At 36.2% G+C, this 12,149-nt stretch overlaps 1 long non-coding RNA gene across 1 annotated transcript in view; it reads right to left on the minus strand.

Annotated features, from left to right (window-relative positions):
- Positions 1-12,149, minus strand: part of LOC139077484 (uncharacterized) — a 157,059-nt gene that overhangs the window by 30,946 nt on the left and 113,964 nt on the right. The window lies entirely within an intron of this gene.

Genomic DNA, 12,149 nt, shown 5'->3' on the forward strand with positions numbered 1-12,149 from the left:
AGACTCCCCTAGAAAAAAAGAGAGAGGGCTAACATAAAATTGGAAATGAAAGAGGAGACATATAACTAATACCACAGAAATACAAAGGATCATAAGAGAATACTAGGAACAATTATATGTCAATAAATTGGACAACCTAGAAGAAATGGATAAATTCCCAGAAGCAAAGAACCTACTAAGACTGAATCATGAAGAAACAGAAAATATGAACAGACCAATTACCAGTAAAGAGATTGAATCAGTAATCAAAATACCCAACAACAATAAGTCCAGGACCAGATGGCTTCACTGGTAAATTCTACAAAACATCTAAAGAAAAATGAATACCAATCCTTAAATTCTTCCAAAAATAAAGAGGAGGGAAGACTTCCAAACTCATTTTATAAAGACCAACATTACCTTGATACCAAAAAACAGACAAGGACATTACAAGAAAAGAAAATTACAGCCCCATATTCTTGATGAGCATTGATACAATATTCATAACAAAATATTAGCAATCCTAATTGAACAGTACATTAAAAGGATCATACATCACGGTCAAGTGGGATTTATTCCAGGGATGCAAGGATGGTTTAACATCACAAATCAATGTGATAAACCACATTAACAAAATGAAAGATAAAAGTCATATAATCATCTCAATAGATTTAGAAAAAGCATCTGACAAAATTCAACATCCGTTCATGATAAAAATTCTCATCAAACTGAGTATAGAGGGAACATACCTAAAGATAATAAAGGCCATGTATGACAAGCCTACAGCTAACAAGGTACTCAATGGTAAAAAGCTGAAAGCTTTTCCTCTAAGATCAAGAAGAAGAAAATGATGCCCACCTTTGTCACTTTATTGAACACTGTACTGCAATTCTTAGTCAGAGCAATTAGGCAAGAAAAAGAAATAAAAACCACTCAAATAGGAAAGGAAGATGTACAATTGTCTCTATTTGCAGATGACATGATCTTATACATGGAAAACTCTGAAGACTCTGCCAAAGAAACTGTTGGAACTAATAGAAAAATACAGCAAAGTTGCAGAGTAGAAAATCTACATACAAAATTAACATACAAAAATTAGTCGTGTTTCTATACACTAATAGTGAACTAGCAGAAGGAGAAATCAAGAAAACAATTCATTTACAATTGCAACAAAAAGAATAAAATATCTAGGAATGAAATTAACCAAGGAGGTGAAAGACTTGTACAACTGAAAACTGTACAACATTGTTAAAAGAAATCGAAAAAGACACAAAGAAATGGAAAGATATTCTGTGCTCATAGATGGGATGAATTAACATAATTAAAATGTCCATATTACCTAAAGCAATATACAGATTCACTGCAATCCCTATGAAAATCCCAATGAAATCCATCACTCCATGGAGATAGAGCAAAGAATCCTAAAATTTACATGGAATAACAAAAGACCCTGAAAAGCCAATGCAGAGGCTGGATGTATTATTTTCCCTGATTTAAAAGTATAATACAAAGCTACAGTAATCAAAACAGCATTGTTTGGTACAAAAACAGACACATAGGTCAATGGAACAAAATTGAGAACCCAGAAAAAAGCTCACACATATATGGACAGCTAATTTTCAACCAAGCAGCTAAGAACATACAATAGAGAAAGGAAAGTCTCTTCAATAAATAGTGAGGAAAACCAGCCAGCCACATGCAAAAGAGTGAAAGTAGACCATTAACTTACACCATACACAAAGATTAACTCAAAATGAATTAAACACTTGAACATAAGGCCTCAAACCAGAAAACTCCTAGAAGAAAATAAAGGCAGTAAGCAGCTTGACATTGGTCTTAGCAATGATTTTTTGGATTTGACAATAAAAGCAAAGGCAACAAAAGCAAAAATAAACAAATGGAACTACATCAAACTGTAAAGCTTCTGCATAGCAAAGGAAAACATCAAAAAAATGAAAAGGCAACCTCCAAATAGGAGAAAACATTTGCAAGTCATATATCTAATAAGGGGTTAATATCCAAAATATGTAAAGAACTCATGCACCTCAATAGCAAAAACACAAACTATCTGATTTTAAAAGAATATATGTGAAGAACTTATACAGCTCAATAGCCAAAAACAAACAACCCGATTAAAAACTAGGCTGAAGAACTGACTGGAGAGTTTTCCAAAGATTAACAAATGGTCTGCAGGTACATGAAAAGTGCTCACTCAACATCACTCATCATCAGAGAAATACGAATCAAAACCACAATGAGATAACAGATCACACCTGTTAGAAAAGCTGTCTTCAACCATGCAAGATAAACGTTGGCGAGGACGTAGAGAAAACAGAACACTTGTGCACCATTTGTGGGAATGTAAATTTGTGCAGCCACTATAGAAATCAGTATGGAGGCTTCTCAAAAGATTAAAAATAGAAATACCACAAGATCCAGTAATTCCACTTCTGGGTATTTATCCAAAAGAAATGAAAACAGTATCTCAAAGAGGTATCTGCACTCCTATGTTTATTGCATAATTAATCACAATAGCTAAGATAAAAGTTGAGTGAACCTTCACTCATAGACAATTCATAGACATGAATTTCGCACACCTCAACTTAATATTTCCTTTTCCAATATCCCTCCAATACAAAGCAATATCTCACTGAATCTGAGTTGTTCTGGAGCTCAGTTAGTTAATATACATCGTAGGTGGAAAAAAGCATTGTATTCATTTTCATGTGATCAGAATTCTGGCACCCAATCTATGTGTTGGTCCAATGATTTACTCTTTTGAGTTTCTATTTCTTCATCACTAAAGTTAAGAATTGAATTACATGATTTCCCATGTGAATGTCTAACTGATTCCTGGAATATGATAAATATTAACAATATTTAATTTTTTATCCCACTGTCATTGATCATTTCAGTATCTGAAAGTATTACAGAAAGGAGAAGGGAATGGCCTGAAACCTGACTTCCACAAAAAATAAGGATAAAATTTTTAATTATCCCAGAGGAAAATAATTCCTCAATATGGCCAAACAATATTAACTAATAAAAATATTGGCCCTTTTTGGGTTCTTTTTCAAGCCTTCCTTAGAGGTAAGAGAAGCACACTATTTGTTGAAACTGCTCTTAAGAGAACTGTGCTCATTGTAATTCGGGGGTTAGCCAGTACGCTGCTGTGCTCCTTGCCACCTGATGTAGAATTAGGAATGGGATCTTCACTCTTTGGGTGAAAAATACGTCTCCCGAATTAAACAAAAATCTTTGTAGCTGAATTTTCATCATTATGTATTCATGAACTTTCCAATCCACTCCATGATTAACTGACCATGTAGGTAGAATTATTAGTTACCCTCTTGGTGACACAGTGTAAATACTTCTCTGAAAGCTGGGCATGGGTGCTTGTGTTTCTAAGGTAAATGGACAACTTAATAATATTGTGGGTTTGCCAGTTCCTAGGAAAAAGTGAAAAAGTGGAAATCCTTGTTTTATATATGAACCAGGAGATTGTAACTCATGCAGAGAGGAATCTCCTTAAGTGGGACTTACCGAAGTTTCCTGTAGATAGCCCTAGAATAAAGAAATACCTGTCAAGGAAGAAGAGAAATGACTAAGTGATCTGCCATCTTCAGCATTGGAAAGAAAACATCAATAGTCATAATCGAGTTCTACTTTATGACTTAAAAGCTGGCCAGAATAAAACTTCTACATACGTGCAAAGAACGTAGGGAACTGGTCAATGCTTTCGTTAATGATCTACCATGTACAACAGAGTATTTTGACTGCAACACTGACTCACTGTTGCTGATTCTTAGCCACCTCTCAATGAGGTTACTGGATGCTAGAAGAGTTCCAGGACTTCCAAAATACAAGTCCACAAAAAGTACATTATGCTGGATTTTATTTGTTTTAAAAATCAACATACTATCTTTCTTATTATATAATTATATATATATATGTTATTATTATATACACTTTCAATGAATAAGATTGGAAGTCTATATAATTAATAGAGACAAATTAATCTGTTTCTGTTCTATCATAAGATAATCACTATAATCATTTTAATGTATATTTCAGTCTTTTTTATAAAACATATACATCTCTAATTTTTATAAAACTGAGTTTATGATAGAGAATTTTTTATCTTGCCTGTTTGGTTAACACTGTTTTTTAAATAATTGCCTAAGTCTTTATTATACTTCTATAAATATTCACTTTAAGGTTTAAATAATTATTCATGAAAACATACTCCATAATTTTATCTGACGTTATTTATTGCTATAGTGTCGAGTATGTTCTATTAATTAAGCTTGTTATTTTGAATAATTGTAGATCCACATGAAGTTGTGACAAACAATTCAGAGAGATTCCACGTATCCTTTACACAGGTAGCCCAGAGGGTAATGACTTAAGAAATTCTAGTATAATATCACAACTAGGATAATAAGATTGATACAGTCAAGATAAAGAACTTTTTCATAATCACAAAGATCCCTCATATTGCCTGGTTTTATCCACATCTACTTCGCTCCCACCTCCCACACCCACCCCCAACCCTTACCTTTACCCCTGGAAACCACTAACCTGTTCTTCATTTCTATGATTTTTTCATTTCAAATATGTTATATAAGGACATTGACTTCCAGCATGACAGTGTGAGGAACTCGGCTGACCTACCCTCCAGAGGAACTCAAGAAAACTATATATATATAAAGAAAACCTCTTAAAGCCTCTGGCTCAGAGATTACAAGCAAACAGCAAATGATGAAACATCTATTCAAGGAAATCTATAACAATTTAATAAGAAAGGTGAGAATCTGTGGTATTTGAGAAAGATTCTATCCCTCCCCGCTTCCAGTTCAGCAAGGCAGAGATTCTCCACTCCAGACTGCTGCAGCCAAAAACACAGGGCTGTCTCTTCCTCAGATTCAAGCCAGAGGGTTTTTTTCTCCCCAGGAGAAGGAGGACTTCAGCATTACTCTCCCTATCTCCAGCTATCTCTTGCTGAGGCTAAGTTCCCAATGAGTACAGTCTAGAGGTGGAGGTCCCATCTTCTGCCCAACCCCAAGTCGTGGAGTGAAGAATCCACCTTGAGTGTGGCATGCTTAGAATACTGAACCCCAGTAGCCCTTTCCTAGGTTAATGCCAGAAGAGGCAAGCTGAGAGAACTTCAAGCTGTTGACCACTCCCTCCACCAAGCACTCAGTGCCTCCTTTGAGTGAGGATGTCACTCACAGAAAAGCTTGCTATTGTCCCCACACCCAGCTTCAGAACTCTTGCTCGGATATTTTGCTTGTGGGGAGAAACAAGCCATAAAGCAGATACCTCCTAATATATTCCCAAAAGTAATGACTTCATTTGCAACAGAACATGGAAAAGTTTAAACCTAAAGGCATTCCCAAGAACAGTAGAGGTTACGGTGAAAAGGAGTTGTGAGGGCATTCATGGATCTAATGATGATACAGCTCAGATTGTAGGTTGGATAATTTTCAGGCAAGAACCAGGGAATAGGCAGCTGAGAGAAACCCTCCTGGGGTCTGAACAAATATCAAACGTTAACTTCAGAAACTATGCCACAGAGGAGTCACAATTTTATTTGATTCATTATAAAGAAGTGTATGCCCCAGAGTACTGTTGAAAGCAATGGCAATTAGTGGAGTTGAACAACTGGGTGTGGTGAAGGAAAGAGTAGGAGAGAGTCCTACCAGTACCACTGTCATTCCAGGGTACTGTGGGTATACCAAAAGCTGGATGTTCCTGAGGAAAAACATCAGTAGTTTCATACTGTGGGATAAGGAGAGGAAAATAGACTTCGCTGAAACAACCCAGCCTATCATTATACAAACTAAAGCAATAATAATCCCCAAGGGGTGGAAGTAGTACCCAGAGATGTTACAATACATTTCCTACTATGTCCCAAGTTCCAGGAATAATTCTGACACATGCAAAGAAATAGAAAAGTATGACCAATATACCAGAAAACAAGAGGGTAGCAAAAACTGTCTGTGAAGATAACCAGATGTTGGATTTAATAGAAAAAATATTTCAAAGTAGCCATTATTAAAACTTTTGCAGACCTAAAGGAAGGCATGACTAAAGAAGTAAAGGAAGGTACGATGACAATGCAGCATCAAAGAGAGAATATCAATAAAGCGATTAAGATTATAAAGAAGAACCAAATGAGAATTCTGCAGTTGAAAAGTACAATAACTGAAATAAAAAATTCATTAGAGGAGATCAGCAGTAGATTTGAACTGCCAAAAAAAAAAGAATAATAAAACTTGAGGAGACATCAAGAGATGATGCAAGCTCAAAAAGAGAGAGAAAAAAAGAATGCAGAAAAATGAGCAGAGCCTCAGAGAAATGTGGGACACCATTAAATGAACCAACATATGTGTAATGGGAACATCTGAAGGAGAGGAGAGAAAGCAGAAAAATTATTCAAAGAAATAATGGCTGAAAACGTCCCAAATTTATTGAAAAAGAATATCCTACACATCCAGGAAGGCTGACAAACTTCCAGTAGAATAAATGTAAAGCAATCCACAGACACACCATAGTTAAAAGGCTGAAAGTCAATGACAAGGAGAAAATCTTGAAATCACCAAGAAAAACATCATTCATTGCATACAAAAGAACCCCAAGATTAACAGCTTATTTCTAAGCAGAAGCAATGAAGACTATAAGGCAGAGAGATAACATATTCAAAGTGCTCAAAGAAAATAAAACCTGTCGACAAAGAATTCTCTATCCAGCAAAATTATCATTGAAAAATAAAGGAAAAATAAAGACTTTCCCAGATAATCAGGAACCGAGATAATTTGTTGCTAAAAGGCCTGCTTTGCAAAAAATACTACAGGAATTCCCTCAGGTGAAAGCAAGGACTAGAGATGGTAATTTTAATCCGCACAAACAAAGAGGACTACTAAAGGTAATTAAGCAATTGCAAATGACACTGTAGAAGCATATTTTTAATCTATTCTTTCCTTAACTGATTTAAAAAACATTTGTTCTAAAAACCTGGGTTATTTGCTACGCATGCCTAATATTATGTACTTTCTGCTATTACACTAGGTATGTATATATGTAGAAGGCAATTTTAATAACCATTCAGAAATAATGTGCTACAGGGACAAAATGGATAATCTTTTTCTAGACCAGCACTGTCTAGTGGAAATATAATACAACTGATGTATGTAATTTCAATTTTTTAGTAGTCACATTTAAAAAGCAAAAGGAGAAAAAAAAGGTCTGTTAATTTTAATTTAATTTTAATATCATTTCACCCAGTATGTCCAAAATATTGTGATTTCAACATGAAATTACAGAATTAACAGCAAAATATTTATATTCAATTTTACATGTCATGTCTTTGAAATCTGACATATATTTTATACTTCCTGCTCAACTCAATTTGGATACTGAATTTTCAGAGGAACTATGTATTCAGATTTCATAAAATTTATAGTTAAAAAGTAGATTCATGTTTGCAAGTTGTTCAAAACATACTTCAAAGTTTCCCAATAACTGAAGTGAATATCAAGTTTTAAATATAATTAGCTAAAATCAAATCAAATTTAAAACTCAATTGTGGAGTCACACTAGCCATGTGATTCAAGGTTTCCGTAGCCACCTGTGATTAGTGGCTACTCTACTAGAGAGTGGAGTGCTGGACTCAAAGAACTCTCCTCATACACTAGGCCAGTTATTTCTCTCACTTCCACGTTGTGACATGGCACCTCCATCTCTTTTACCTCCATGAGGTACCTGGAAGACTTACCCTGGTAACAGAGAGAAACAGAACACTAATATTCAAAAACATGTTTACTCTTGTCCTTAACCACTGTACACAGTAAACTCTAAATGTAGCTAAACCTTGGTTTCTCTATTAAACTGATTGGCATGGAAGAATTAAAAGATGCACCATTTCCTATTGCAGAAAGTCAACACTCATCTGTGGCATTATTCAGATCCCAGACACCTTGGCCTACCATTCACCACGCTTTGGGGTCACATCTCCCATCTCAGCATGTTCAAGAAACACAGATTTAATTTTAATGATAAGTTAAGCAAACCATAATCGAGAAGGTAACTGCTGCAAACAAATAATTCTTTATGAAGACAAGAATAAATTGAAGCTAAGGCATGTTTTAATTGCTGTCACCTTAATTCTGCAAATTTCGTGTAGCTAGAAAACATTGACTAAGTAATTCTTCCAGTTAATTCTATCTTAAAATCCTTACCTTCAATATCAGATATTATCCTATTTATTCACTCCCTCAAAGTTTTCTTTTTAATGTAAAACCAACCACAAAAACATAATCAATCTCTTCAATAACTAGATCAAAATCGTGCTGAAAAGGCTTCTTATAGGCATCCAGTCCCATCCTTCTAAAGATGTCCTGACATTGATGATTTCAGCCAAATCTGCAAGTGGAAGGATAAAGCTCACTCCAAGCTTGGTCCTCTGAAACCTTCTATCAGTAAAGAGCTCTTTAGAAATTCCACAAAACATTGAGAAAAGAAAAAAAATGCCTACAGTTCAACACCATCCCTAATATCAAGGATGCCTTCTGGTCCAACTCTACCCATTTCCAGAATGTTGGATAGAATTCCAAGGGAGAATGTCATGCACTTAAGCACTCAACAAATGTTTGTTGGATTAAATTGAATGGGTCCTTTCAAACTACTTTCTTTTCATGGCATGACTTAATCTTTTTTTTATTTATCTTTATTTTTGTATTATTTTTTTTATGAGGAAGATTGGCCCTGAGCTAACATCTGTGTAAATCTTCCTGTATTTTATGTGGGATGCCACCACAATGTGGCTTGACGAGCAGTGCTGCACCTGCGATCTGAACCTGTGAACCTCAGGTCACCAAAGCACGGCACGTGAACTTAACTACTATGCCACTGGGCCAGCCCCTTAATCTTCTTTTTTTTTTGCGGCAACAGAGGCAAACGAAATAGATTAAACCATAGGCGTGATTAAATTTTTAAAAATTGTATAAAATAATGGAATGGAAATACATGTGTAATGTATTTGCCAATAACTGCATAAAGGAGATGGGTGGGAGCAAAACTGCAACAGGCTAAAGAAATGACAGATGATAAAGTAATAATTATAACAATATGTTGTTGTGTTTGCAACATTAATAGTTGTAATGCATATAACGATAATATCACAAAGGGAAGGAAAAGAGAAGAGAGCTTTATAGGAAGAACATTTCTACATATTACTAAAACTAAGCTAGTATAATACTGAAACTATGATAAACCTTAGATCAACAACTAATATGTATATAAAATAAATTATTTTTATATATTTTAAGTGTAAATAATTATATATGCAATTAATGAAATTAAAATGCTACATTCGAAAATATGTAATAAAGGTGCAATAGATAAGCAAAATGATAAAGGACTTAGAAAAGAAAAAGTAAAATGGCCAATGTAACTCTAACTATATAAAAAATAACATTAAATGTGAACAGATTAAACAATGAATCAAAAGGCAAAGATTATCAGGCTGGACAAAAAAATGATCCAACAGTATGTTGTCTTAGACACACACCATACGTCCAAAGACACAAAGAGATTGAAAGTCAAAGGATAGAAAAAAGGTATATCATGCAAGCAGCAACCATAAAAGGTTGGACTGGCTATACTAATGGACAAAGTTGACTTTGCAACAAAAAAATCTTACTAGAGACAAAGAGAAACATTTTTTAATGATAAAACCATCACTCTATCCGAAAGATATAACGATTATATACATATATGCACCTAATAACAGAATGCCAATATATCTGAAGTAAAATTGATAGAAATGAAAGGAGAAATAGACAATTCAAAAATAATAGCTGGAAATTTCAATATGCCACTTTTAGTAATGGATAGAACAAGACAAAAGATCAACAAAGAATGGAAGACTTGGCTAACACTGTAAACCAACCAGAGCTAACCAACATCTGTAGAACACTCCACCCACAACAAAATATACATTCTTCTCAAGTGCACATAAAACATTCTCCAGGATAGACCATATGGTAGACTATAAGACAAACTTTGATACATTTAAAAGGATAGAAATATTACAAAATGGAATGAAATTAGAAATCAAACAGGAAATCTTAAGAAACAAATATGTAGAAATTAATCACATTCCTAAACAACCAATGAGTGAAAGAAGAAATCAAAAGGGAAATCAGAAAACATTTTGCAATTAATGAAAATGAAGACACAATACACCAAAACTTATAAAATGCAGGTAAAATAATGCTTAGAGGGAAATTTATAGCTCTAAATTACCTATATTACAAAAGGAGTAAGATTTTTAAAACCAATAATTTAACCTTGCACCTTAAGACCCTGAAAAAGAGAGGGGTGACATCAGCAAGATGAAGGGATAGGAGACTGCAATGCTTGTCTCCCCAACAAAAACAATAAATAAACAACTACAGACCAACCAAAATAGCTCAAGGAATGCTCTGGACTACAACTAAGAAGCAGCAAAAACCCTGTGGAGCTCAAAACTGAGAATGACCACATAGACAAATATAGGAAGCATTTTATCCACATCACTCCGTCTGCCAGGCCAGAGTGTCGTGGTACCAGGAGGAATCCTCTCAGAGGAATTATACCCCACAGGGAAAGGAGAGCAGGAGAACTCCAGCAAGTCTTATCACTGTGGCATTTGCACCCTTTGCTGTAGAAGTCTCCCATAGTCTTCATCAATGCTAATCCAAGCTGATGGAGCTAACTGGAGGTCTCCTCCTACCCCCCTGCATCTACTCCCCCCAGCTAGAGCTGTCAATGCTGTAAGACCTTCCTTCAGGGGCACCAGTCAATGCTGTGATCCAGTCTCCGTGATTGGGATGCCACAGCACTTCACCATATACAGGACCAGAGTTGCCACTACTCTGCCAAGGTTGTAGCTTTGTCACATCATCTGGGCAGGCTTTACTTCTGTGAGCACTGCTCCTTGTCCTAGGTCACCACTCTGAACCGTTATTGCCAGAAGTGCTGCCAGCTGCCTGGAACCCCATTCCCTGGATCCCAGGTCACAGCTCTGAACCATCATTGTCAATAGCGTTACTTCTGCCCTAAGCCGCAGCTCCTCCTGGGTCCCAAAACATGAATTCAATGGAGCACCACTAAGGACATACTTATTCTGTCCTGTGATTCCTCCTTGAGGCCTGAGTTGGGACTATGAGCCGTCATCCGAAGGCTGTGCTGCTATTGCACCCTGCTGCCTGGAACTAAGCCACTGCTGCACTTTATCATCCTGGGATATGTGCTGCTGTTACTTTCCCCACCCCACCAGAGTCACTGCAGGGAGCCCCTGAAATCCAGGCCCCAGTTTCATGGAAGATCTGCACACACCCACGCCTTCGACACCAGTGCCATCGCCTCAAAATCACACCTGTGCACCAGGACCCAGGTGATACAGTATTTGTGCACCTGATCCCAGGACCCTGGTTCAGCTATTGCTCTGAGCGGCAGCATTCTAGAGCAAGCACCAAGAGAGATACTCTAGGCTAGAACTTCCACCTTTGGGTAAAAAAAAATCCCAGGAAGATTCCAGTAGCCTTCACCCCCAAGGATCTCACTAGTCCTACCCACCAGTGGCACCCGCAGAGTCACTGTATTCATGGCCATAGGAGATCACTACAGTTTGCCTGACATCAAACTCAGTTGATGGAGCTGCACAGAGACTATGCCACTGTGCTTTCCAAGGAACCAAGATGCTACATCCCACTCAGCCATCACCATCACAGTTGCTTTCAGGTGAAAGACTTTCTCCACTGAAGCCAGTTCAAAAATTCTGGAATAGGTGGCTGTGCCCTCAAATGTGCAGGCATCAATGCAAAACCATCAGAAATATGAAAAAAAATACAAGGAAACATGACAACACACCACCAAAGGAACACAATTTTCCAAAAATTGAAAATAATTTTCCAGTATTTTTGACCCCCCAAAATGGAGATCTTTGAGTTAAATGAAAAAGATTTCAAGGTAATTATTTTAAGGAAGCTTAGTGAGATTCAAGAGAACACAGATATACAACTCCATGAACTCAGGTAAACAATACATAAAAAAATAAAAAGTTCAACAAAGATATAGAAATCATAAAAAAGAATCAGACAAATGCCAGAGCTGAAGAATACAAT

The sequence above is a fragment of the Equus przewalskii genome, chromosome 19 (genome assembly GCF_037783145.1).
Source record: "Equus przewalskii isolate Varuska chromosome 19, EquPr2, whole genome shotgun sequence".
In the NCBI taxonomy this organism is placed as follows: Eukaryota; Metazoa; Chordata; class Mammalia; order Perissodactyla; family Equidae; genus Equus; species Equus przewalskii.